Genomic DNA, 27,641 nt, shown 5'->3' on the forward strand with positions numbered 1-27,641 from the left:
TCCTTTTATAAAGCTTCTCATTAGTGGCGCATGAAATCAATTGATATTCGTGCAGCGGGATGAATTTAAATTTAAACTTCACATTTTTTGCGCAAGTGCGGGAACCAATGGCGCGAATGATTGGTTGAAATAAAAAAAATATTGTTTGCGCTATTTACGTTTAACTTTCTCCCGAGTCCCCCCGACAGACATATTCCGCGCGTACAATCATTGTACAATCGAATTTTTGCCCGTTTATGTCTTTATGAGTGTTTGGAAATAGATAAGTGTGCGAGAAAAAATAGAATGAAAACTGTATGTAAGTGACCACTAAAGATGCAATTTCAAACAAACCGAGAACCGTAAATACATTGCGATAAATGTTTACAACACAGTATGAAATATACAGAGGTGAGTTAAATTTATTGATGATTTATTTTCGTGGATTTATTTTCGAACGAGGCCATCAAAGCGATTACAATTGTCAAGATGGAACTCTGTTCTATATAGACGATTAAAACGACTGCGTGCAATATCGTCCCTGCACGCTTTCAGACGACAGACGATCGAGACGATTATATGGAAACCGGGTTTTATGTGTTAAATTAGACTACACACCAATGACCCAAGAATGTAACAGTAACCATAGCATCAACCTCTGTTTGGTTTAATACTATGATGTTTTTCGAAGTCATACTTTTTTACTATTCCCAAGATATTGACTTATAATTATATATTGACTATATATAATTACTATATAATTATATATATATTGACTTATAATTATAACTAATCTTGCATTCTGAATTACCGATTAGAACTTGGCATTATTTGCGTCTTCACAAAACACTGTTACAATTTTACCTTATCATGTGCATTAAGGAAATCATATATTTCAAATCAATACATTGAATCATAGTGCACTTTTTATCTTTTAATAGCATAGTAGGGTAATCAAAATGTCATAAAAGTTTAAGTTTGTTTTTGAAGCTAAATTAGTGAATGTTTCAATCTAGATGGCTTTCTATCAATGTTATCAACTATAGATTGCCTTGATTTTTGTGAGAGAAATTTAAGCAAAGGGGCTCCTTCCCTCAAATACCAATTTGAACCCTTTACTATGCCTAACTTGCATATTAATATACGTAAATGATGCATTTGAATTACAGAGTTTTGTTTTACCAAGCTTGGAGTATTACAGGACATTGTTACTTTGTTTTATATCTTCCTAATCTCTCTACATTTCTTCAGATAGCTTCAACCAACTTCTCCAAGAAGCTAGACCTTACCTTTGTTTGAAAATTCATCTGTGGCTATAGTTGAAACTTGTATTAAAGATGAAGCTAGTGGTGGGGTGAATCAACATGAGAATCTCCATTCGACAAATATAATTACCCAAAGTTGTCGCATCCTTGAGGAAACTATTGAAGCAAGGTTTGCCTATAAACAGTGCATTTTTGGTGTCATTGATTAAGGGGTGTTTTTTATTTCACATCAACTGCATCACAACTTTGACAATTTGACTATCTTCTGTTTTGATAGGTGAAATTATAACCTGCCTTATTTTTACAACAATATTCTACCAATTCACACTTTTCCACAATTATGGAACACTTAATTTATACATTGCAGATTTTTTGCCTTAATTAAGTTATAAAATGGAACATTATGTCCATAATAGCATTTTCAAAGAACAGACCATGACTAATGTCTGTCAAAGGAAAAAATATGAATCAAACAGAGCAAGTTGTAGTTAATAGAGAGGAAGGGGTTATTTTAAATACATGAACATGTCTGTTGTGGGTTTTCAACTCTTTGCTACCTACTGTAGGAATCAAGATGCACAAAAAAGTCAACCTTTTTTTTATTAGTTTATTGTCATTATTCATATTGTATAATCCTTAATCACTATGGATTTCAAAAGAAATTAAATAACTAACATAGTAAAACATGTATACGGTATATAAATATTAGTGCCTCCCCCCCAATCATCAATCAATAACCGCTACGCAGCAAAATGTCCTCCCCAAAAAACATGTTTTCAGTCATGTTTTTTTCTTACATAATGATCTTATTAAAATTTTTTGCAACTTGATCCTACAGTTGTTGGGACATGTTTTTCAAACATAAAACAACTATTACACTAAACCAAGCATCAACACAAAGTAATGACAAAAATTCTATTCAATACACTTCTAAAACGATTCTATACTTATCATAAGAAAAATCTTGTCGAGATGCCCCCCCCCCTCCCTCCCTTTCATAGCGTCGAAATCATTTAACGCCTCACTGAATTCCGGTTAACCAGGCTCATATAAACAGCCCTTTAAGTGACTAATTTTCCGTTGTTAGCATTTCTTTAATTAACGTCGTGACTAAATTTTTTTATTGTGAATGGCTCCTTAGGAGCTTGTCATCTATCAAAAAGACTTGCGTTCAAATCAACTTCAATGCGTTTAAAAAAAAGTCATTTGAATTTTCAGATTTTTTTACGTTTTAATGTCGTTATCCAAAGTAACGATGCATGATGTTGTAGGTTTAGATTCATGAGACGATATTAAATTTGGAAACTATACTTTAATTTTGTAGAAATATTTATGAAATCTTACAATCTGATCTTGCTATGTTAAGGTCAGGAGAGGGTTTAAGGGTGTTTTGGTTGACGTCACCAACATCTTAATGCCGAAAACGATGATATTTGTGTTATTTAATAGGCTGAATAACTTAATTAATTAAGGATTTGCGTAATATCACAGAAAAATGGTCAATTATCTTTTGCATTTTACGTATATTAATGAAGGGAGAACATAGTTCTTTTGAAGTAAATGGTTTGAACCCGGGAGTATCGTTATATGTTTGTAAATGATGATCGTCCAGGTTAATAAAGTCCTGAGAAGGACTGTTTTTGTTGTTGTTGACTGACGTTTCGACAACCTTAGCGGTAGTCATCTTCAGAGTCAAATGGGGAGTAAACGTCAGTTTCCTATATCGGGGAAACTGGCAGGAAGTTAAACATAAGACTTACTGAGCACAAACGAGCTACTAAGAAACAAGACAAAACTAATCACATTGCCGAACATCACCGAATCACAAAGCACAACATTGACTGGGACTCGGCAAAATGCATTAAATACAGTACTGACTATAGACAACGGCTTACATTAGAAAGTTGGTATACCAACTTGGAACAAACCCCCCTGAACAGATCACAGCAATTACCGGCACCTTACAAACGACTTATTCACAATACAAACAAACGATCAACTAAAAACATTACACTTCAAACTAATTCACAATGACAATACACAATTGACACCTACACACTACAACTAAAAACGTCACACCTAAATCACACATCACAACTAAAAATAAAATATTTCACTTCACACTAATCCACAATGACAATACACATTTCCTGCACATTTCCTGTACACACAATACAATGACGTAAGAACCAGACAACAAATACGGCTAACCTGACGTATACTCCTCATTTGACTTTGAAGATGACTACCGCTAAGGCCCAGTTCAAACGTCGCATTTTACATGCGCCGAATCAAATGCGAGAATTATGTGCATGTAAAATGCGACGTTTGAATCAATTAAATTCGACGGATTTTAATTTAATGCGACTTTAGTCGCATATTCGACTGAGTTAGTCGAATATGCGACGAAAATTCATGTTGATTCAAACGTCGCATTTTACATGAGCCGAATTTAATGCATAATTTATTTTAAGATATTCTAAGCAAAAATCAATTATTTCCATGCTAAATGCCATTCGCAAAGTTGTAAAAACATGGCGGCGGCGAGTGATGGTAATGCCCTTGTATTTCGTGCACAAGTTTAACAAAATACACTTGTTTAAAGTGCAAAAAATTTATATGTACAAGGTGCTCTATTTTTAAAGACGATGAAGGGAGTGTTGGTTGGAAAGCAGAACGAGCGGTTTCTCGTTGCGATGCATGTTTTCGTGAAAAGATTGGGATTGAGGAAGTCGATCAGTAAATTGGTAGGAGTACATCTTCTCGGGCGAGCATACGTGCATTTCGACTGTCCTCTTGTGAGAGCACCGAAGGCGAAGTAGAATCGACCAAGGCCATTAAAACAATTGAATAATAATTCTTGTAGTTATGATATTCTTTGCACGCTTGAAGACCACCAAGGGGGGCATTTTATAGGAATATGGCAACCATCCAAAGCAGCCCAGATACAGGGAAATTGCCATAATTCTTCCATGTCCACGATTTTTTTCTTGAAATCAGTCTGACATTTCAGCATGTTTTTTGAAATTGTTTCATTCCATAAGTATTCAACGAGAAGTTGACATACCTGCTGCACAATGGTGCTCACCGTTGATACTCCTCTTCCTGACATTTCAGCGATGGTGTAAAAGTAATCTCCTCGTCCCAATCTGTAAAGGCATATACCAAGTCTTTCCTCCGGAGAATGGGGTTCCTCTGTGACAGTTTGCTTTTAAAGTATAGGTCGAATACGACTTGAAATAAAAAGAAAGTTTCCTCGAGATACACGAAATGTTTTTTTGAATCGAAGATCAGAATAAATACTCCAAACTTTCTTCCACCAGCCGGAATTTCTATCTTGTTTTCGACAAGATCGATAAGGAGGGCTACGTATGAAGGCATTTTTTTGACCAATTAATCGTAGAAAAACATGGGAAATTTGCAGAAGCTGCCGTCTCGTTTCTAATAGTTTATTTGCTGTAGCATGCATCAATATTCGTCTTTTCCTATTAACACGAATTATATTTGAAATGCATAAACTCAACATTTTCCTGTTCGCCATTTAGGAAATTAGTACAAGAAAATGAATAAACTATGAAAAAGTGGAAGCATAACTATAATAAATGCGACTATTAAATTCGACGTCTGAATCAAACTACGCATAAAACTATTTTAGTCGACTAAAACTCAGATTTGATTCGGCGCATGTAAAATGCGACGTTTGAACCGGGCCTAAGGTTGTCGAAACGTCAGTCAACAACAACAAAAACAGTCCTTCTCAGGACTTTATTAACCTGGAAGATCATCATTTACAAACATATAGTTCTTTTGTTTGGTAACAATACGCTTTGTTTTAAAAAATTAGATTTGATAGATTTACGGTAATTTGTTCAAGTACAAACTATGAATGTTAAACAATCATGTGGAACAAATACATATAATGACATGCTTAACACCATGCATAAAAATACTATTCACTTTAAGTGTTGCCACAAGTAAATCACGAGACGTCGTAGAAAACAGATATTGTTCACATGAGATGGAACAAGACTATGCACATAGACGACAAGTAAAAAGATTTATGATTGTGCAAAGCAAAATAAAGGTGTTGCCTTCAAACCCTTTTGAAATGTTTTACCCACGTACTTGCTTCGGTATCATGTATAAAAATAAATCCCACGGCTGGAAACTAAATGTAAGTGACTACGCTGACGATAAATGATTATTTGCTTCTTCATTTATCTCTATATTGTTCTTTTGAAAATCTCAATGTTTTTTTATTGATGCTATTGACTTTTGGTTTGTTTCTTCAATGTCACATTAGTCGTTATTGAATAGATGCAATGATAAATACACTAAATTTGTCGTCTGTCTCCAATGCACTATGTGGTTGAGCGCTAGAGGTGCAGTTTTTTCAGATTGTGGTGAAAAATTGCAATGAACGAGATCCATAATTGTCTTTTGCTCGAATTTCTTACAATATTTGTAGTACTCGAGAAAACTCAGGGCAAACAGAGCGCATTTAAACCCTCTCCTAACCTTAACCTAGCAAGATATGACTACAAGATGGACAAAATTAAAGTCTAGTTTCTACATTAACTATCGTCTCTTGAATCCCAACCTACAACATCATATCCCGTTACTTTGCGTAACGACATATAAACGCAAAAAAATCTGAAAATTCTGATGAATTATTTTCATTTAAAAGCACTGAAGCCTTCACTGAAGGATTACTTATTGTCTTTTTAAATGGATGACATGCTCCTAAGGAGACAATCACTATAAAAAATCTTTTTTATGACTTATATTAATGAAGTGTTAACAACGGTTTAGTCACTTTAATGTTAGAAAACAAGGTAAATTCTCTCTATTTTACTGTCTAAGCAGGGAAGTATGAGTTACTTGGAATAACAACTAGTCTTATTTGTTGGCTTTGTAATATGAAAACTTTCACTGTAAAATGCTTCGACCACGATGTTAAGTCTTTGATCGTTTGAAAGTTCTTGTTGCATCGTTCAATTTTCAAACTCAACTGACTAAAGCTATTTGTGCAATGTAGGTAAATGTTTTACCATTTGGATAATCAAACGGAAAACATATTGTAACTTGCTCATCCTCTATATATCTTATTCATATTTTCTTATATTGTAGATCCCACATGGATGGAGTTGTGAATATCCCTTTACCACCTGTGTCATTCACTGCAATTACTCTTACTAGAGTGTCATTACTCATGTGTCATGGTGATTCATGGCCAAGAATGTTCATTTGTAGTTTGGATTCTTTGTTGATGTCAGTTGTTTGTTCATATAATTATGATGGGTCCCATTGTTTTATGAGCCCACTTAAAGGTGGTCAGCTGATATTCACAGAAGATGAACTCTGCACTAAGCATTCTTTGAGTGATGATATAAATGGTGTATTGAAGTGATCCCTTTTCCTTTGCTTGAAGTTACCAATTGCAATCTATGGAAATAGCGATTCATGATCTCGGTAGCTACTTTATTGGTTAATGATGCTGGTAACTTCGTGTATGGAATGGTACAAACGTTTTGAATGGACATCGTATAACGGCATATGTACGTATGAACATTAACATTGGAGTGATTGGACTATAAAAACGAGTGTATTCTACGAAGATGGAAAACAAGCGAGTGGAAAAACACAATCCATGTCTTGTGGTTTGCAAGTTGAGTAGATAAGTGTTAAAATTAACTTCGATAAGAAACTGCATGAGATCGTTAAAAAGGATCCTGATGATCTATTTTTATAATTTGAACCATAATCATGAAAAACTCCCAAATTAAAAAGAATATCAATAAAAGATGTCACTTGCTGTAAGAAAATAGCTGGCTTTCACTCGCTACTTTTTCGTAATTTTATTTAACGTTTATAAGGAAAATTGCAATGCTGCAAGTAGGGTTCATTGAATTCCTAAGATAAAAATGTTGCAATAAATTTCAACGATATACACGCAAAAACTACGTGGTGAAAAAAGGAAGAGACCGACTAAGACGCCTGGATCAGACTGACCGGGACAACGCTTGGAAATCAGGTATGTTGTTCTTTTCAGTGTATTTAAATTCTGTTTTTGTTCATTCATTATGCTGACATTTATAACGCGTTTTTTATAGAGTAGCTATGTCTGTGGGCCTACTAACTGTGCAATGAATGAACGACCAAGTCGGACAGAAGCACCAAGAGACAAGCGTCCTTATTGAAAGATTCACACTTGCGACTTTTATTATGCATAATGTTTAGCAATATAACGCATTTTCAAATTCAAAAGTTAAAAAACTCCGTAAAACTATAAATTTTCACAACTGTTAAGTTTTCTGACAAAACACACGAGTGAAAGCCAGCTATTAATGAAGGTCTTAATGAAGCAAAGTAATAATTTTTAATAGAACAAATTCTAGTATACATCAAAAATGATTTTTATGCAAGTCATGACGTCACTTTGGTCATTTCATTTTTCATTGTTATTAAAGTCAGGTCGTACGCACTGAATATTTTTTCATATGATTTATGTATAGCTACTAATAGTTTTCATTTTTCTTCTATTTATTAAAATTTGTGACTCTGCGCTTTTTCATTTTTTGTTCTCTACAAAAGTTTTCGTTTCTTTTGTTGGAACACAAAATATTTGCTGTGCCAATATAGTGGTCAGCGCACTTTTTTGTCGCTCTGAAAATTTAACGCTGTACGATCTGACTACGCTGCATGCTAAAGTAGATCATCGGGATCATTGAAAATAATAAAAATATGAGACATCTTAAAACTACAAAAATTGAAAGAAATTTTTCTAAATTTTGATCTTTTCTTTTATTGGAGGGTTTTTTTACCGGATCCGCCGGTTTTCCCTTCCATATCGTTTTGTTTTGGAAAAAAACAGTGTCCACATTTGGGGCCAAGCAAAGCTTTTTGTCAGAACACTATTTATGGTAGCTATCACGAATATTCACGTTTCTTCTTCATTTCATGGCCTTTGGGTATATCTCCCAAAACACTGCGTTTATTAAATACATGGCTTACATTTTAAGAAAATAGGTACGCAATGCGTACATGTTTTTAGCCTACAAGTATATAGCTACTGATTGGAGTAGATTTAATCAACATAGTTAAAATAAAATTATATATTTAATATTATTCATGTCAAACTTTTTCAAGATTTGAAAATGCTTTTTAGTTATATGACCAAGTAATTTCCTAACTCTGGAATCCGATACAATACTTCCAAGCAATTGCAGCTGCTGGAATGCGATACTGCAATCGTTGAAGCTCGAAGGTGCATAATTTCAGAATATCTCAAACATTACTTGTTTTACGATAAAAAAGCCTACACCGAAGAAAGCCATTCAAATGCTTGATGCACAAAATGACAACAAACACCTGTTACACCACTTAACCTAATTCATTACATCTCTTGGAAGTAACGTCATTGCATTTCTTCAGTTCGCTATTGGAGCCAGTTTCCTTCTGCCAGAAATGAAGTGGAAGATCACATTCACTGACTTAAATGGTTCAGCCCGTCGGCCTGTTGTTCATACTTGTGGTCCTTTACTTGAAGTTCCAAGCACTTATCAGTGCTAAATGAAGTGGTGGAAGATTCTTCATCCATTCTTCGCGAGAAACGTTCATGGACGTTCGATATTGTCTAGTGAGGACGTTAAAGTCATATCTACACATCTAAATTCCTGTTTGCACTATACCGGATTGCTATCGTAGCAGGTTGAATATTCTTTATATCAAAAGGCAGTGAAATTGTTCAACGTCAGAAACACAATCAAATGGACTAAATCTATCAGCTTAATAAGCTTTTACTCCGAGCAGTTACCCCTTTAAAGCAAATAAAGATGTCGTGATCAGCGAATCCGGTATGATGTCAACGCGCAGCCTAAATATTCCAATATTATATTTGTTGTTTGTGTATATACTGTTGAAACAATTATTTCACCAACTGATTGATTTATTATTTGTATTTTGTAGAAACTATAAATATCTGCTTTAGTTAGCTTTCAGTCTGGGTTTTTTTGCAACAACCATGTAGGATTTTGTCATCACTTCCTTAACAGTATTGTAACGTATAAAAGTGCTTGTAGTTTTGTTTTGATAATTTCTACTAATGTAATATTGTATTGCTTCTTCGATCTTGTGAATGTAAGCTCGGAGTATTAAGTAGCTAGCAATTAACATGTAAACTATTTGTGTTCGTGTATTTTTGTTTGTGTTCGTGTACTTTTGTTGGTGTTCGTGTACTTCTGTTTGTGCTCATGTATTGTGCTTATGGTCATCCTTATCGCGGTAGCTTGATTGCAATTTTTCTTAACCGCACGACTAACATCTGTATCAAACACATGTAGAAGCGATATCTATAGTGTAAAGCTTCAAAATATAATAGAAAAAGTCTAAGATTTTGGAATATTATTTTACGTGAATGTGTTGCTATAGGAAGCTAATGAAATTTGCATAATTTTACTTGATTAACTTGTGAACATGTCCTATTTCTTATTGCGAGATCATCTTTATATCTATCATAAATGAAATTTCGCTCTATAAATTGTCTAAGAATTTTCGATGAATTTAATACGTCATTTTCAATGAATAAGAACGTTTCAATATAGTGAGTCTCAAGTTGTGATTCTTTTTTCATGCAGAGAACTACCTATGATATATAGTGAAGGTCCTTTATCACTGGTGATGCAAAACGTAAAATGATTTGACAAAAACGTGGAATCAAGCGATCACAAAACCATATAATTTGATCATGAAAACGCAGGAAATAGCGTTTTCGACCCCTTATTTTCAATTTTTCAATTTTTCCCGGGGGATCGTGTCCGGCGTGAGATTGTGTCTCAAGCCTGCATCTGCCCCAACGAAGCCCATAAAACAATGGAAGTCTATAGTTTTTTCGTGTCTTGCTGGGTGAATATTTTATTGACAAAAGGAACAGGCAATAGTTAAACTGTCATTTTTTCCAGGAGAAGTTGACATTATAATTTAATTTGTGATTTTATATGAAGTAAAAGAGCATCAAATATATGAACACATAATACTACCTTTTATCTATTTAATATTATATTCATAATATTTTGAAATATATCGTAATTAATTCATTCTGTTATATTCGGACACAAATACATGTCATACAAACACGACGAAGCTGTGTCATCATTAATATTTACACAATAAAAGCTCATGATTGTATTAATAATATTTTACAAAAAAGTGACGTACACACTACTAAAATTTATGTCCTGCAGGGGTAGAAATCTCAGTGGTGTCGAGGGGCAACTGCTTCCCCATTTTTTGTCAAATCGCCGATTTTGTCGGAGATTTGAAAACAACTGAATGTACTGAAATACATAAAAATAATGCAAGAGCAGTGAAGAGTGAATAATTCCACTTGGCAATTCATGCATAAACCTTATTATTTTTAATCTATTTTCTTTGTATGTGCTGTTAGTTGCCAGAGAGCTATAACTGCCTCCATCGATTCTAATATTCAGTGAATCGATCTTTGAAAACAGATAATAAAAATGATTTATAAATTTTGTTGATAATAAAAGAATTTTTGAGGTTTATCAAGGAATTCTCAAACCCCCCAAAAATTGTCGAAAAATTTCGACGCTTTGAGCCCCCCCTGCCGCCAAAAAATGAATTTCCAAATCCGTTGGGAAAAATCACACTTCACGTGGTGTCTTTTCATATGAACTAAGAATTCCTATTGGAAAAGAAAAAATCATGTATCGCAACTTCGTAAAGCATTGTAAACCTTCGTAAGTGAGGGCCTGGGGGATGTTAAAGTAAAATGACACGTGACATCATCAATGACATGCGTGGGCGAATAATGTGTGGTCACAGAATAAGGATTGTAACGTATCTATTCTGTGTTGTGGAATAAATATATCAATATAGCGTCGGCCTTTGGGCTTTATTTTTTTCGCCTCGCTTCGGCTTTGCCAATGGGCCAGTAGCTTTAGAATTTGTACTAGAAATTAGTTTTTTCTAATACGTAGAACTTGCTGTCCTATTATTTTCTTCTCACATTCTAAGTAGCCTTATGTCATTGTCGTGAATTACATTAAGATCTGACGACGCATTTCACCAAAGTATTTGACTTCTTCGAAATATGGACGAACAACTAACAAGCAATCATCGAAGGCAAACCCAAGCAGATTTTCGTGTACCTTTGACTTCTTCTACAGGTTTGGATGATTCATGAACTTTCTCTAAAATATATTCTTTTGATTATCTTATGTAGTTAAAATATTTTAGCATTTCGATACGATGTGTTGTTTTGAAGTGTCGAACTTGCGTAATGGCGTTGAATTATACGAGCATAGCTCATAGCCGAACCATTTCAAGTTGTTTAGTGTTTGAATCACATCTTCCGCGCTTTGGATGTATTTTATAAGCAAATTTAGTGATATTGAATTATAATGTGAAAAGAAATATAATGTATTTCCGCTTGTAAAAGAAAGCGTCAGCAAGAAATTTCGTTTGCGGTTATCAATATACTGAATATAGTGATGTTGTTCAACATATATTAATCACAATAATGGATGTTTGTTTAGAGTTTTAAGACTTGGTGTAGTTTATGGCTTTGTTTTTCGTGGAGTCTTATTGTCTTGTGTTTAAACAGTAGATCCAGGTGGTCCTATTGAAACAATTAGTAAAGGTTTGTCAAATTATTCATCCACTTTACAAACGTGTTTCAAGTAATTTTTTTTACGTACGTCGTCGTGTACAGCATGTTCTATGTGTTTCGGCTTTGGAAGCCAACATCAATATTTTTGAATTTTGATTTGAATGCTATAATTTTAAGTCGTTCGAAAGTAATTTGCTAAATTGGTGAGTGAACTTTTGCCGTAAGTTTGAAGCCTAAAATTAAAACTGTAGACGAGACTTGGGCCTGTTTCTTACGTCGCATTTTACATGAGCCGAATACATTTAAAAGATAATGAGGCATTTTATCTCAATTTCTTTTGCCTCTAATGCCTTCGGTGCATGTAAAATGCGACTTATGAAACAGGCCTTGGTATCTCATAATTCTCAGTTGACAGCACGCTAAAGCTCGAAAGTTTTTAAATCTTGTAAAAGCATGTCTTGTGGTCTTAACTCTTGAGGAAAAGTTTACTTCTTTAGACCCAAATGAAAGTACGTAACACAACATTCTTTCTCTTGACTGACCAAGTTTTATGATGAAAAAATGGTGGCCACTTCTTACGAAGTAATCAAAACTAAACGGTCTAGAAACTATGTTAGTAACGAATAAGTTGTAGAATCAAAATTATTTTTATTAAGAGTTCTTGAAAAGTTTCATGACTTTTTGCTAAATTATGACAAAATTTCAAAAGTCTAAGTGTAAGTCAAGTGTAAGTTGCCAAATTCTTTGTAATTTTATTATTCCTGCATTAGTTTTGCAAATTCAGATTCAAATTCCGAACAACTCCGTAGTTCGTACTAAAGCAGCAGAAAGTGAAACGTTTTCACAAATTATGTGTTTTAAGCTGTGAACAAGCGGTTTATTGGTCTGTATCTAAGATACTGCGGAGCAGGAGAGTCGTGGGGAGCATACCATCACTTCTTCTATTATCAAGCAATGATTTGAGTAAAATTCTGCGTCCTTTCAAATAGTGTATACACTTGTGCTATTGTTCCCCCCCTTCTCCACTTGAACGAGCTTTCCTCAGGAAGGAGTGCGTTGTTAGGTCAGTTTCAAACGTCGAAATTTACATCAACCGAATGCATTGAAAATAAAAGTTTTACTTACGCGCTATCTGTCTGAAGTAAATGCAAACACTTGAGTAACAGAGTTTGAATGAATAAGAATAAATCAGTTTAGCTTGTTCCCAATGTGACTTTAAACGCAGCAGGATTAAGGGATTGTTCACATGAGCCAAGTAGCCGGGATTCAGCGAAGCGTTAAAGCATTTTGGCAAATGAAAAAGATTAAATACTTCACAATAAAAACCTTATTTGAGCAATTTCTCTATGCTCTGACTTTACAAATTTACAAAACCTTTAAAAATCAAAACAAATGTTTTAGTCTGATTTGAAAATTGAAACTGGAATGACTTATGACGCTTAAGAAAAGGTTGTAAATTTTGCACTTAAACTTTTTACTCCTTTCACTTCCTCAAAATCATTTCACGTCTCGCTGAATCCCGGTTACTCGGGCTCATGTGAACAGCCCTTAACTAAAAGTTTTTTATGGCTACCTGAAAAAAGAACAAATATACAGGTATAAATTATATTCTGTAGAACCAACGTAATTAATCTTGTCGTAGCATAAAACCACAGTATATAGAACATAGATTAGAGCCACTGCATTCAATTTTTTTGTGCCACGCGTATCTCATTGCGCATGTGATTATCATAGTGGCAGCCATTCAATTGCTTTTTTTACTAATAGTTGCACTGAGCTGGCAAATGACAACCAGTAATCTAAATATACCCAGCAAGTTGCACAGCAAAGTGGAGGTACTATGTATTCCCTATACTGTGATAAAACAATGGAACATGTCGTGCATCACAGCTTAAATAATCAGTAGAGTTGTGAGATGAGTACTCATTGCTGTCTTATCTCTTGGAGTAATTAGGGGCGTTAAAAACTTCCCTTTTGTTAAAAAATACTTTGGAAAGTTTCACTTGATGTTTGAAATGCAAATTATAAAAAAGGAAACTCTGAATTACTATTCATAAGGATTTAGAAGCATATTTGCGCCATAACTGTCATAAATTTTAATATTAGATCGAGCGAGAAAAATTCTTACTCAAGCCAAGTGCATTCGTTCTAAATATAAGTATTTTAATATAATTTTAGTCGTGCTGTACTAGTGTGGTTATTATTAGATATACATCATTTTTTACATGAATTAGATAAGTTTGGGTTAGCCTCCTGGGGCTAACAAATGATTTTACATACGCATGTAAAAAATACGTATGCGAAAAAAATTAAGAAACCATCATATGTAGATTGCATTTTCTTAAAACATTGATATAATCACTATTAGTCACTATATAAAGCATAAAAAACATAAACTTTAAGGTCATAATATAAGTTATTAAAAAGATATTTTTAAATTTAAATATCATAATTCATGCAATAAACGATTAATTATCATCATAAACTTATAAAACTTGATGAAACTTCAGATTCAATCATGCAATTACTTTTTGGAATGAGCGTTAATTACACAATCAAGAACTAAATGATAACGAATGTTTAGTCTACAAATAATTGTACGAATGAATGAAGTATATGCAATTAGAAATTCACCACAATCTAAAATTGTTCTTCTAAATCATTTTTCGTCATATCAATGTCATAATTTTACAGTTTTTCCCTTTCCTGGATTGGGAGGAATGGGTTTATGGCAACATCTTGTTCAAAATTATGCTGTTCCTCACTTTCCTGGATTGGAAGGAGTAGGTTTATGGCAACACCTTGTTCAAAATTATTCTGTTCCTCACTTGCTTTGATTGGAAGGAGTAGGTTTATGGCAACACCTTGTTCAAAATGATGCTGTTCCTCACTTGCTTCGATTGGAAGGAGTAGGTTTATGGCAACACCTTGTTCAAAATTATTCTGTTCCTCACTTGCTTTGATTGGAAGGAGTAGATTTATGGCAACACCTTGTTCAAAATGATGCTGTTCCTCACTTGCTTCGATTGGAAGGAGTAGGTTTATGGCAACACCTTGTTCAAAATTATGCTGTTCCTCACTTTCTTGGATTGTGTGTGGGAAAAGAGTTGGAGTGAATTCGATAATGTGTGGGAAATGCGGTAAGTGGGTTCATGGAAGATGTTCAGGTGTCCGTGGTGCATTGACAAGAGTAACTGATTTTGAGTGTGGGACGTGCCGAAGTGGTGGGCGAGTCGCGATTGAACGGTTTGAACTGTGTGACGTGAGTTTGGAAGGTGTATCGGAGTATAAATATCTGGGCGATGTGTTAAATGATGGTGGAGGGTGCGAGCAAGCGGTGAGGAACAGAGTTCAAGCAGCGTGGTGGAGTTTTAGAGAGTTGTCGGGAATGTTGTGCGGAAAGTCGACTTCGTTGAAGCAGAAGGGAGAATTGTATAAGGCATGTGTTAGAAGTGTTTTGGGATATGGAGCAGAGTGTTGGGCGCCGAAAGCAGAGGACCTGAGAAGATTGGCGTCGACGGAAAGGAGAATGCTTAGGATGATGTGTGGTGTAACGTTGATGGATAGGATTCGAAGTGAAGAGATTAGAGAAAGAGTTGGTGTTGAGTGTATCGAAAATTGGGTAAGGCGCCAGCGTTTGAGGTGGTTTGGGCATGTGGAAAGGAGGGAAGAAAGTGCTGAAATTCGTAGAACGTTGCATATGAATGTTGATGGAGTACGCAAACGAGGTAGACCGAGAAAGAGATGGATGGATGCTGTGAACAGTGATATGAAGGCGATGGGTATAACGAGAGATATGGCGAGAGATAGAGACGTGTGGCGTGGAAAAATTCATGGACCGGTCAACCCCCCTGGCGGGGATTAATACTGGCCGGTATATAAATGTTGTTTGTTTGTTTGTTTGTTTGTGTCACTTTCTTGGATTGGAAGGAGTAGGTTTATGGCAACACCTTGTTCAAAATTATGCTGCTCCTCACTTGCTTCGATTGGAAGGAGTAGGTTTATGGCAACACCTTGTTCGAAATTAGGCTGTTCCTCACTTTCCTGGATTGGAAGGAGTGGATTTATGGCAACTCCTTGTTCAAAATTATGCTGCTCCTCACTTTCTTGGATTGGAAGGAGTAGGTTTATGGCAACACCTTGTTCAAAATTATGCTGCTCCTCACTTGCTTCGATTGAAAGGAGTATGTTTATGGTAACACCTTGTTCGAAATTAGGCTGTTCCTCACTTTCCTGGATTGGAAGGAGTAGGTTTATGGCAACACCTTGTTCAAAATTAGGCTGTTCCTCACTTGCTTCGATTGGAAGGAGTAGGTTTATGGCAACACCTTGTTCAAAATTAGGCTGTTCCTCACATGCTTCGATTGGAAGGAGTAGGTTTATGGCAACACCTTGTTCAAAATTATGCTGTTCCTCACTTGCTTCGATTGGAAGGAGTAGGTTTATGGCAACACCTTGTTCGAAATTAGGCTGTTCCTCACTTGCTTCGATTGAAAGGAGTATGTTTATGGCAACACCTTGTTCGAAATTAGGCTGTTCCTCACTTTCCTGGATTGGAAGGAGTAGGTTTATGGCAACACCTTGTTCAAAATTAGGCTGTTCCTCACATGCTTCGATTGGAAGGAGTAGGTTTATGGCAACACCTTGTTCGAAATTAGGCTGTTCCTCGCTTTCCTGGATTGGAAGGAGTGGGTTTATGGCAACACCTTGTTCAAAATTATGCTGTTCCTCACTTGCTTCGATTGGAAGGAGTAGGTTTATGGCAACACCTTGTTCAAAATTATGCTGTTCCTCACATGCTTCGATTGGAAGGAGTAGGTTTATGGCAACACCTTCTTCAAAATTATGCTGTTCCTCACTTGCTTCGATTGGAAGGAGTAGGTTTATGGCAACACCTTCTTTAAAATTATGCTGTTCCTCACTTGCTTCGATTGGAAGGAGTAGGTTTATGGCAACACCTTGTTCGAAATTAGGCTGTTCCTCGCTTTCCTGGATTGGAAGGAGTGGGTTTATGGCAACACCTTCTTCAAAATTATGCTGTTCCTCACATGCTTCGATTGGAAGGAGTAGGTTTATGGCAACACCTTCTTCAAAATTATGCTGTTCCTCACTTGCTTCGATTGGAAGGAGTAGGTTTATGGCAACACCTTGTTCAAAATTATGCTGTTCCTCACTTGCTTCGATTGGAAGGAGTAGGTTTATGGCAACACCTTCTTCAAAATTATGCTGTTCCTCACTTGCTTCGATTGGAAGGAGTAGGTTTATGGCAACACCTTGTTCAAAATTATGCTGTTCCTCACATGCTTTGATTGGAAGGAGTAGGTTTATGGCAACACCTTGTTCAAAATTATGCTGTTCCTCACTTGCTTCGATTGGAAGGAGTAGGTTTATGGCAACACCTTGTTCAAAACTATGCTATTCCTCACTTGCTTCGATTGGAAGGAGTAGGTTTATGGCAACACCTTGTTCAAAATTATGCTGTTCCTCACTTGCTTCGATTGGAAGGAGTAGGTTTATGGCAACACCTTGTTCAAAATTATGCTATTCCTCACTTGCTTCAATTGGAAGGAGTAGGTTTATGGCAACACCTTGTTCAAAATTATGCTGTTCCTCACTTGCTTCGATTGGAAGGAGTAGGTTTATGGCAACACCTTGTTCAAAATTATGCTGTTCCTCACTTGCTTCGATTGGAAGGAGTAGGTTTATGGCAACACCTTCTTCAAAATTATGCTATTCCTCACTTGCTTCGATTGGAAGGAGTAGGTTTATGGCAACACCTTGTTCAAAATTATGCTATTCCTCACTTGCTTCGATTGGAAGGAGTAGGTTTATGGCAACACCTTGTTCAAAATTATGCTGTTCCTCACTTTCTTCAATTGGAAGGAGTGGGTTTATGGCAACACCTTGTTCAAAATTAGGCTGTTCCTCACTTGCTTCGATTGTAAGGAGTAGGTTTATGGCAACACCTTGTTCGAAATTAGGTTGTTCCTCACTTTCCTGCATTGGAAGGAGTGGATTTATGGCAACTCCTTGTTCGAAATTATGCTGTTCCTCACTTGCTTCGATTGTAAGGAGTAGGTTTATGGCAACACCTTGTTCGAAATTAGGTTGTTCCTCACTTTCCTGGATTGGAAGGAGTGGGTTTATGACAACACCTTCTTCAAAACTATGCTATTCCTCACTTGCTTCGATTGGAAGGAGTAGGTTTATGGCAACACCTTGTTCAAAATTATGCTGTTCCTCACTTTCTTCAATTGGAAGGAGTGGGTTTATGGCAACACCTTGTTCAAAATTAGGCTGTTCCTCACATGCTTCGATTGGAAGGAGTAGGTTTATGGCAACACCTTCTTCAAAATTATGCTGTTCCTCACTTGCTTCGATTGTAAGGAGTAGGTTTATGGCAACACCTTGTTCGAAATTAGGTTGTTCCTCACTTTCCTGGATTGGAAGGAGTGGATTTATGGCAACTCCTTGTTCGAAATTATGCTGTTCCTCACTTGCTTTGATTGGAAGGAGTAGGTTTATGGCAACACCTTGTTCAAAATTATGCTGTTCCTCACTTGCTTCGATTGGAAGCAGTAGGTTTATGGCAACACCTTGTTCGAAATTATGCTGTTCCTCACATGCTTTGATTGGAAGGAGTAGGTTTATGGCAACACCTTGTTCAAAATTATGCTGTTCCTCACTTGCTTCGATTGGAAGCAGTAGGTTTATGGCAACACCTTGTTCGAAATTATGCTGTTCCTCACATGCTTTGATTGGAAGGAGTAGGTTTATGGCAGCACCTTGTTCGAAATTAGGCTGTTCCTCACTTTCTTGGATTGGAAGGAGTAGGTTTATGGCAACACCTTGTTCAAAATTATGCTGTTCCTCACTTTCTTCAATTGGAAGGAGTGGGTTTATGGCAACTCCTTGTTCGAATTTAGGCTGTTTCTCACTTTCTTCAATTGGAAGGAGTGGGTTTATGGCAACACCTTGTTCAAAATTATGCTGTTCCTCACTTTCTTCAATTGGAAGGAGTGGGTTTATGGCAACACCTTGTTCAAAAGTATGCTGTTCCTCACTTTCCTGGATTGGGAGGAGTGAGATAGCTATGACTGCCTCCATCGATTCTAATATTCAGTAAATCGATCTTTGAAAACAGATAATAAAAATTATTTATGAAATTTTGTTGATAATAAAACAATTTTTGGGGTTTGTCAAGGAATTCTCAAAACCCCTCAAAAATTGTCGCAAAATTTCGACGCTTTGAACCAAACCCCCCCTTCTGCCGCCAAAAACTGAATTTCCAAATCTGTTGGGGAACATCACACTTCACGTGGCGTCTTTTCATCCCCTAATGTACTGTTTTCAATGTCAAAAATGTGGACAAAAACAAAATGGGTTCACATATGATGAGTGGAACTGGGGTTGAGTGGACTCAAAAAGAGACAACTCGTCTTTCTCAAGATTACTATTGTCAATTATCATTGCTCTCTACATTGAAAAAGTTTGAGTGGTTAAGTTAAAATTAGAGAAAATGTCAAAAAAAATAAAAACTGTTAAATTGCCAATAACTATTAAACCTGCATTATTGTTTGTTAACAGTTTTGTTTGTTTGGTTTTCTTAAGAAATTTAGAAAAATGATTTGCTGATTATTTGATTTACTGATTTGCTGATTTGCTGATTTGAAGTTATGTTTCCCTGGATATATACTCTGGTTTTTTTACGTACATTGATACCATACTTTATGATCGCTATCTGGAAAAAATATTCCGGTATTTGAATCATAAATTAATATAGAAAGAGATTACTTCTATTTTATCATTATATACTGTTAAATTCTACCAGTCCTGTTCAAGCGAATGCCACGATGCTGAATCTGTACTGAATACATGATTCATCCGTATCGGATTCGCAAATCGCTATCAGACAATGAATTCAATTTGATCGAGAAAAAATATTTACACATATCCAATTTCTTCCCAGAAATGATTTCGTCATTTCCCCTCAAACAATTCGCGCTCTTTTCTGACATGCTTTCATAGTTATATGGCGGCAAACAAAAGGTCGACAGTTGAAATGTCAGTGTATTTTGTGTAGAGTGGTTGAACTGTTACCGTAGTGAATCATAATGTTTCATTTAAATTGCGTACATGGAAACAGACCGGAGCAGTGCTCCATCGAAATTTGAGCGAACTGGAAGAATCTGTATGTCCAATGCTACCAGAGGCGATCGTGCAGCGTGGATGACATACACTGGACTAATCTTCACCTAATCGTCGTACATGGAAACTGCTAATATAATGGCAAAAATAATAGCGAAGGTAAAATATTTGCGTTTAAAGCATTGAATGATTGTGGACAGTTGAAAGAGTTGATGGTTACAAATTTGTCGTGAAATTCTTTATCTCTGTAGTGAAATTTGAGCTCTTTATCATGTGACAACTCTAATAGAAGGTATGCAGAAAAAATCTTTCAAAATTAGTAGGTGGTTCAATGAAATAAATCACAAATCAGCTCAAGAGGTGAGCAAGTCTGTTTGGCAGATATGTGACATGGATAGATTTACATTGGGGTGCATGGGTTACCACACCTCAAAGACTAGATTTCATCCCCTAACTAAATTGTTCGCCCCTCTAACGAACATCATAATTACCACTCCCCAATTTTTAGTGAAACATATCAGCAGTACAGTTGAGTTTTTCAGGGCAAAATTTCTACTTTCTGCACTACCTTTGATGGCTACACTACTAGACCACCATAAATTATAGACCCTTACATTGTCTTACATCACTTCCTTACCAGCACTCCTCCCCCAAAAAAATTTTTTAGCACCACCCCTGTAAAGAATATGAAAATTTGTCCTGAAATTTTTAATGTCTTAAGTGAAATTTGAGATGCAGTCCTTTGACAACTAACCTTGAATATAGAGTGAATTTTTAAATGCATGAATTAGAATCAAGTTCGTTATTTGTATCTTGCAAGTGTTTTGGTAGAGATTAGTTCAATGTGATCAGACTTGGTAATTTTTATTACCAGATCTAGTCTGTTGAGCTTTGACAGCCCCACCTGCTTTAAATGATCACAACATATGGAACAGGGGGAAGCAATCTACACAGATCAATGCTCATAATGTATAAAACATACATTGTCACATTGGATTAGTCACTGTGAATGAACATCTTGTTATTCTACAAATTAATGTTTTGCAACCAAGATGCCAATGAGGAATTATTGTAGACAAGATGATGCAGTTTAAAAAATCACGAGAATTTCCTAAAAAATAGTTGCTCTATGGCTATATTATCAAGTGCAGAAAGAATGAAGTGCAATATTTTGAAACTGGCCATTCTTCTGGGGCATTTAAATAACTATCAATTTCAAGTTTGAACTTATATTATTGCACAACGGCACTGGAAGGACTAAAATGTGGGGGCACATCTTTAAAATCATGATCACCAATTTGGCAGTTGTGTCATGTTTTCCACTTATTGTATGCTTTCAACACATAATGTATCTAAATGTTTTGTTTAAGGAGGAGTATTCATTTTAGTTGAAGTAATTAGCTTGTGATTCTTTACTGAAAATAATTTTTTCCTCATTACAGAAACTTGCCTTTAAAGTTGAGTAGAAACTGTCTTGTACGATCATGCTCAAAGTGGCATATGGTATGTAGTTCATTTCAAGCTCAAAAAGCTTCCTTAAAAACCTTAATTAAGCTTTAATTTACCAAGTGAATTGTCCATTGTTTTTGCTTAAGGTAATCTATATTTGCATCATTGTGCTGAATGTGTGGTTTCTCATTTGCAATTTTTGTCAAAGTAAGCATATTAGGGTATAGAAGATTAGCAGGAAAGCATTTCGAGACAGAATGTTCACCATTAAACATTACTTTGGAGAGCATTTCATTGCATCACTAGGTATTTCAATGAAGTTAGTTTTGAATAACATGCATACAGTACAGACAGACCATTTGATTTTCAATATTTGTGTTCCACACATTTTTAAACATTGAGATTGTATATGCCTTTCCTTTTTTTATAATCATATTTGGCATCCACATAACCACATTCTTTTAAAGATTCTCTCACCCCTCTGGCAAACCCCAAGTTTAAAAATTTGTTTATACCTTGTCTTATGTTGTAGGGATGTCTTATGAATATTGTCCTCATGAACATTAAAGTCGAAGGAATATTTCTACAAGTTTAAGCGCTCTGGCGACTCTAGTGTAAAACAGCAACAATGTGTAACCGTCTGTTCTACTCCCCAGTCTTGAGCCACTATTGTACAGGAGGGTACATTGTTATACAAATTGTGTATATAAAGCATACAGGGTGTGTTAAAAAACTTCAATCCGTAGATATCACCTGACCTTAGGAATTTTCCATTGATCCACAAGGAGGCGCAAACACAAAAAAAAGGAATTATATTCTTTGATTTACTATGTGCACTAGCTGCCTCCTTGGGGTACAATTACTGCTGAACCATGCATTTATAGTCTAAATTTGAGTTGATTTCAAATGGTTTCAATGTTTAAATTTTTTGATGCCCTTGGTGCAGTGTTTAGTGATGAATCTTGAAAGTGTTTAGTGCAAGTGGTGTGCAGGTATATGGTGTATTGTGTACAGGGTGTTAAGTGTACAGAATGTATAGTGTACAAGGTGTATCAAAGATCTTTAGAACTTGACATATTGCGATGATTTAAATTGCTACGACTAGGCTCGGCACACTACTGCATAAACTTTGTTAGCTACGTACATATACTTGCGCAAAAGCTTTTCTGATCCTGGGAATTTGACACAAGTTCTAACAACAAAACATGGGCTGAAATGTATCACAGAGATTAGCATCGTCATCTGGTCTTGAAATTTCACGATAGGTTAGTTTCTAAATGTCGTCTTTGATACACCCTGTAGATAGCCCGTTAATATAAACGTGCCTGCTATAGTGTATATTTCGTCTACTATATTTCGGTCGGCCTTCCCCAACGTACAGTTGTACTACTTAGCGACATACGTACAATTGTACCATCGTTAGTATGTTAAACCTTCAAAATGCGTTTGGCATGACGATTTATTTATGTAACATTGCTTTGAAAATAACAAATCAGCTTAAATAGTTACATTTCGTTTATTATCATGTGGCAGTGACTTCAAATTTATCTGTGTAAATTACAAAGTACTTTCAATTAGACCTATCCATCTTGTTGTTATTCTAATTAAATAAACCCGATCTATGTATAAGTTATAACTTACCTTTTTCCTTTTATAAAGCTTCTCTTTAGTTTTTTCTTTTATAAAGCATAAAATCGAATTGATATTCGTGCAGCGGGATGAATTTAAATTGAAACTTCACATTTTTTACGCAAGTGCGGGAACCAATGGCGCGAATGATTGGTTGAAATAAAAAAAATATTGTTTGCGCTATTTACGTTTAACTTGAGTCCCCCCGAGTCCCCCCGACAGACATATTCCGCGCGTACAATCATTGTACAATCGAATTTTTGCCCGTTTATGTCTTTATGAGTGTTTGGAAATAGATATGTTTTCGAGAAAAAATAGAATAAAAACTGTATGTAAGTGACCACTAAAGATGCAATTTCAAACAAACCAAAAACCGTAAAGACATTGCGATAAATGTTTACAACACAGTATGGAATATACAGAGGTGAGTTAAATTTATTGATGATTTATTTTCGTGGATTTTGAACTAAACCGTAATTTTCAATTTTTTATGAATTATGATGTATAGTGAAATGTCCGAAAGGCAGCACATTTTTTTTCTTCATTTTATTTTATATTTTAAAATGTCATTGCCGCATTCGTTTAAGCCCGGTTTCCATATAATTGTCTCCATCTTCAATCGTCTGAAAGCGTACAAGGACGATTAGAGCGATTTTATGGAAACATATTCAAGACTATCGAAACGAACAAGGCCATCAAAGCGATTACAATCGTCAAGATGGAACTCTGTTCTATCTAGACGATTAAAACGTTTGCGTGCAATATCGTCCCTGCACGCTTTCAGACGACAGACGATCGAGACGATTATATGGAAACAGGGCTTTATGTGTTAAATTAGACTACACACCAATGACCAAGAATGTAACAGTAACAATACCATTAACCTCTGTTTGGTTTAATACTATGATGTTTTTCAAAACTTAAGTCATACTTTAAGACTTAACATAAAGTAAGATACTTTTTTACTATTCCCAAGATATTGACTTATAAGTATAACTAATCTTGCATTCTGAATTACCGATTGGAACATGGCATTATTTGCGTCTTCACAAAGCACTGTTACAATTTTACCTTATCATTTGCATTAAGCAAATCATATATTTCAAGTCAATACATTGAATCATAGTGCACTTTTTTATCTTTTTAATAGCATAGTAAGGTTATCAAAATGTCATAAAAGTTTAAGTTTGTTTTTGAAGCTAAATTAGTGAATGTTTCAATCTAGATGGCTTTCTATCAATGTTATCAATTATAGATTGCCTTGATTTTGGAGAGAGAAATTTAAGCAAAGGGGCTCTTTCCCTCAAAGACCAATTTGAACCCTTTCATCATGCCTAACTTGCATCTTAATATACGTAAATGATACATTGGAATTACAGAGTTTTGTTTTACCAACCTTGGAGTATTACAGGAATTTCTTACTTTGTTTTATATCTTTCTAATCTCTCTACATTTCTTTAGATAGCTTCAACCAACTTCTCCAAGAAGCTAGACCTTTCCTTTGTTTGAAAATTCATCTGTGGCTATAGTTGAAACTTGTATTAAAGATGAAGTTAGTGGTGGGGTGAATCAACATGAGAATCTCCATTCGACAAATATACTTACCCAAAGTTGTCGCATCTTTAAGGAAACTATAGAAGCAAGGCTTGCCTAGAAACAGTGCATTTTTTAGTGTCATTGATGAAGGGGTGTTTTTTATTTCACATCAACTGCATCACAACTTTGACAATTTGGCTATCTTCTGTTTTGATAGGTGAAATTATAACCTGCCTTATTTTTACAACAATATTCTTCCAATTCGCACATTTCCACAATTATGGAACACTTAATTTATACATTGCAGATTTTTTGCCTTAATTAAGTTATAAAATGGAAAATTATGTCCATAATAGCATTTTCAAAGAACAGACCATGACTAATGTCTGCCAAAGGAAAAAGTATGAATCCAACAGAGCAAGTTGAAGCTAATAGAGAGGAAAGGGTTATTTTAAATATATGAACATGTCTGTTGTGGGTTTTCAACTCTTTGCTACCTGTTGTAGGAATCAAGATGCACAAAAAACTCAACCTTTTTGTTTATTAGTTTATTGTCATTATTCATATTGTATAATCCTTAATCACTATGGATTTCAAAAGAAATTAATTAACTAACGTAGTAAAACATGTAACCAGTATATAAATATTAGTGCCCCCCCCCCCAATCATTAATTAATAACCATTACGCAACAAAATTCCCTCCCCCAAAAACATGTTTTCAGTCATGTTTTTTTTTTACATAATCATCTTATTAAAATTTTTTGCAACTTGATCCTACAGTTGTTGGGACATGTTTTTCAAACATAAAACAACTATTACACTAAACCAAGCATCAACACAAAGTAATGACAAAAATTCTATTCAATACAATTCTAAAACGATTCTATACTTATCATAAGAAAATCTTCTCGAGATGCCCCCCCTCCCCCTTTCATAGCGTCGAAATCATTTAACGCCTCACTGAATCCGGTTAACCAGGCTCATATAAACAGCCCTTTAAGTGACTAATTTTCCGTTGTTAACATTTCTTTAATTAACGTCGTGACTAAATTTTTATTGTGAATGGCTCCTTAGGAGCATGTCATCTATCAAAAAGACTTGCGTTCAAATCAACTTCAATGCGTTTAAAAAAAAGTCATTTGAATTTTCAGATTTTTTACGTTTTAATGTCGTTATGCAAAGTAACGATGCATGATGTTGTAGGTTTAGATTCATGAGACGATATTAAATTTGGAAACTATACTTTAATTTTGTCCAAATATTTATGAATCTTGCAATCGATCTTGCTATGTTAAGGTTAGGAGAGGGTTTAAGGGTGTTTTGGTTGACGTCACCAACATCTTAATGCCGAAAACGATGATATTTGTGTTATTTAATAGGCTGAATAACTTTAATTAATTAAGGATTTGCGTAATATCTCAGAAAAATGGTCAAAAACTTTTTGCATTTTACGTATATTAATGAAGGGAGAGCATATTTCTTTTGTTTGGCAACAATACGTTTTGTTTTTAAAAATTAGATTTGATAAATATCTGGTAATTTGATCAAGTACGAACAAGGAAGGTTAAATAATTATGTGGAACAAATAGATATAATGACATGCTTAACACCATGCATAAAGGTACTATTCACTTCAAATTTTGTCCCGTATAAACCATGAGGCGTCGTGGAAAGCAGATGTTGTTCACATGAGATGGAACAAGAGTATACACATAGACGACAAGTATAAAGATTTGTGATTCTGCAAAGCAAAATAAAGGTGTCGCCTTGAAACCATTTTGAAATGTTTTACCCACGTACTTACTTCGGTATCATGTATAAAAAGAAAACCCTCGGCTGGAAACTAAATGTAAGTGACTACGCTGACGATAAATGATTATTTGCTTCTTCATTTATCTCTATATTGTTCTTCTTAAAATCTCAATGTTTTTTATTGATGCTATTGACTTTTGGTTTATTTCTTCAATGTCACATTAGTCATTATTGAATAGATGCAATGATAAATACACTAAATTTATCGTCTGTCTCCAACGCACTATGTGGTTGAGCGCTAGAGGTGCAGTTTTTTCAGATTGTGGTGAAGAATTGCAATGAACGAGATCCATAATTGTCTTTAGCTCGAATTTCTTACAATATTTTTAGTAGTCGAGAAAACTTAGGGCAAGCAGAATGCATTCAAACCCTCTCCTAACCTTTACCTAGCAAGATATGACTACAAGATGCAATAAATAATTGGACAAAATTAAAGTCTAGTTTCTACATTAATTAACGTCTCTTGAATCCCAACCTACAACATCATATCCCGTTACTTTGCATAATGCCATATAAATGCAAAAAAATCTGAAAATTCTGACGAATTATTTTTATTTAAAAGCACCGAAGCCTTTGCTGAAGGATTACTTATTGTCTTTTTGAATATGTAACATGCCCCTAAGGAGACAATTACAATAAAAAATTTCAGTCATGAATTCAATTAAGGGAATGTTAACAACGGTTTAGTCACTTTAATGTTAGAAAATAAGATAAATTCTCTCCTTTTTATTGACTAAGTAGTGAAGTATGAGTTACATGGAATAACAAGTAGTCTTATTTGTTTGGTTTGTAATATGAAAGCTTTCACTTTAAAATGCTTCGACCACGATGTTAAGCCTTTGATCGTTTAAAAGTTCTTGTTGCATTGTTCAATTTTCAAACTCAACTGACTAATGCTCTTCATGCAATGTAGGAAAATGTTTTACCATTTGGATAATCAAACAGAAAACATATCTGATTCATATTTTCTTATATTTTAGATCCCACTTGGATGGAGTTGTGAATATCCCTTTACCACCTGTGTCATTGACTTCAGTTACTCTTAATGGTTTGTCATTACTCATGTGTCATGGTGATTCATGGCCAAGAATGTTCATTTGTAGTTTGGATTCTTTGTTGATGTCAGTTGCTTGCTCATATAATGATGATGGGCCCCATTGTTAGATGAGCCACCTAAAGGTGGTCAGCTGATA

The 27,641-nt window shown here is 35.1% G+C and overlaps 2 long non-coding RNA genes across 2 annotated transcripts in view; both read left to right on the forward strand.

Moving 5' to 3' along the window:
* LOC124450557 overlaps nt 1-27,641 on the forward strand; it is a 79,074-nt gene that overhangs the window by 42,545 nt on the left and 8,888 nt on the right. The window lies entirely within an intron of this gene.
* On the forward strand, nt 201-27,480 carry LOC124450566. Its single transcript, XR_006950095.1, has 3 exons — nt 201-390; nt 1,231-1,413; nt 27,429-27,480. It is a non-coding gene; the product is annotated as an uncharacterized LOC124450566 (long non-coding RNA).

The sequence above is a fragment of the Xenia sp. Carnegie-2017 genome, unplaced genomic scaffold (assembly GCF_021976095.1).
Source record: "Xenia sp. Carnegie-2017 unplaced genomic scaffold, XeniaSp_v1 HiC_scaffold_24, whole genome shotgun sequence".
NCBI classification, from domain to species: Eukaryota; Metazoa; Cnidaria; class Anthozoa; order Malacalcyonacea; family Xeniidae; genus Xenia; species Xenia sp. Carnegie-2017.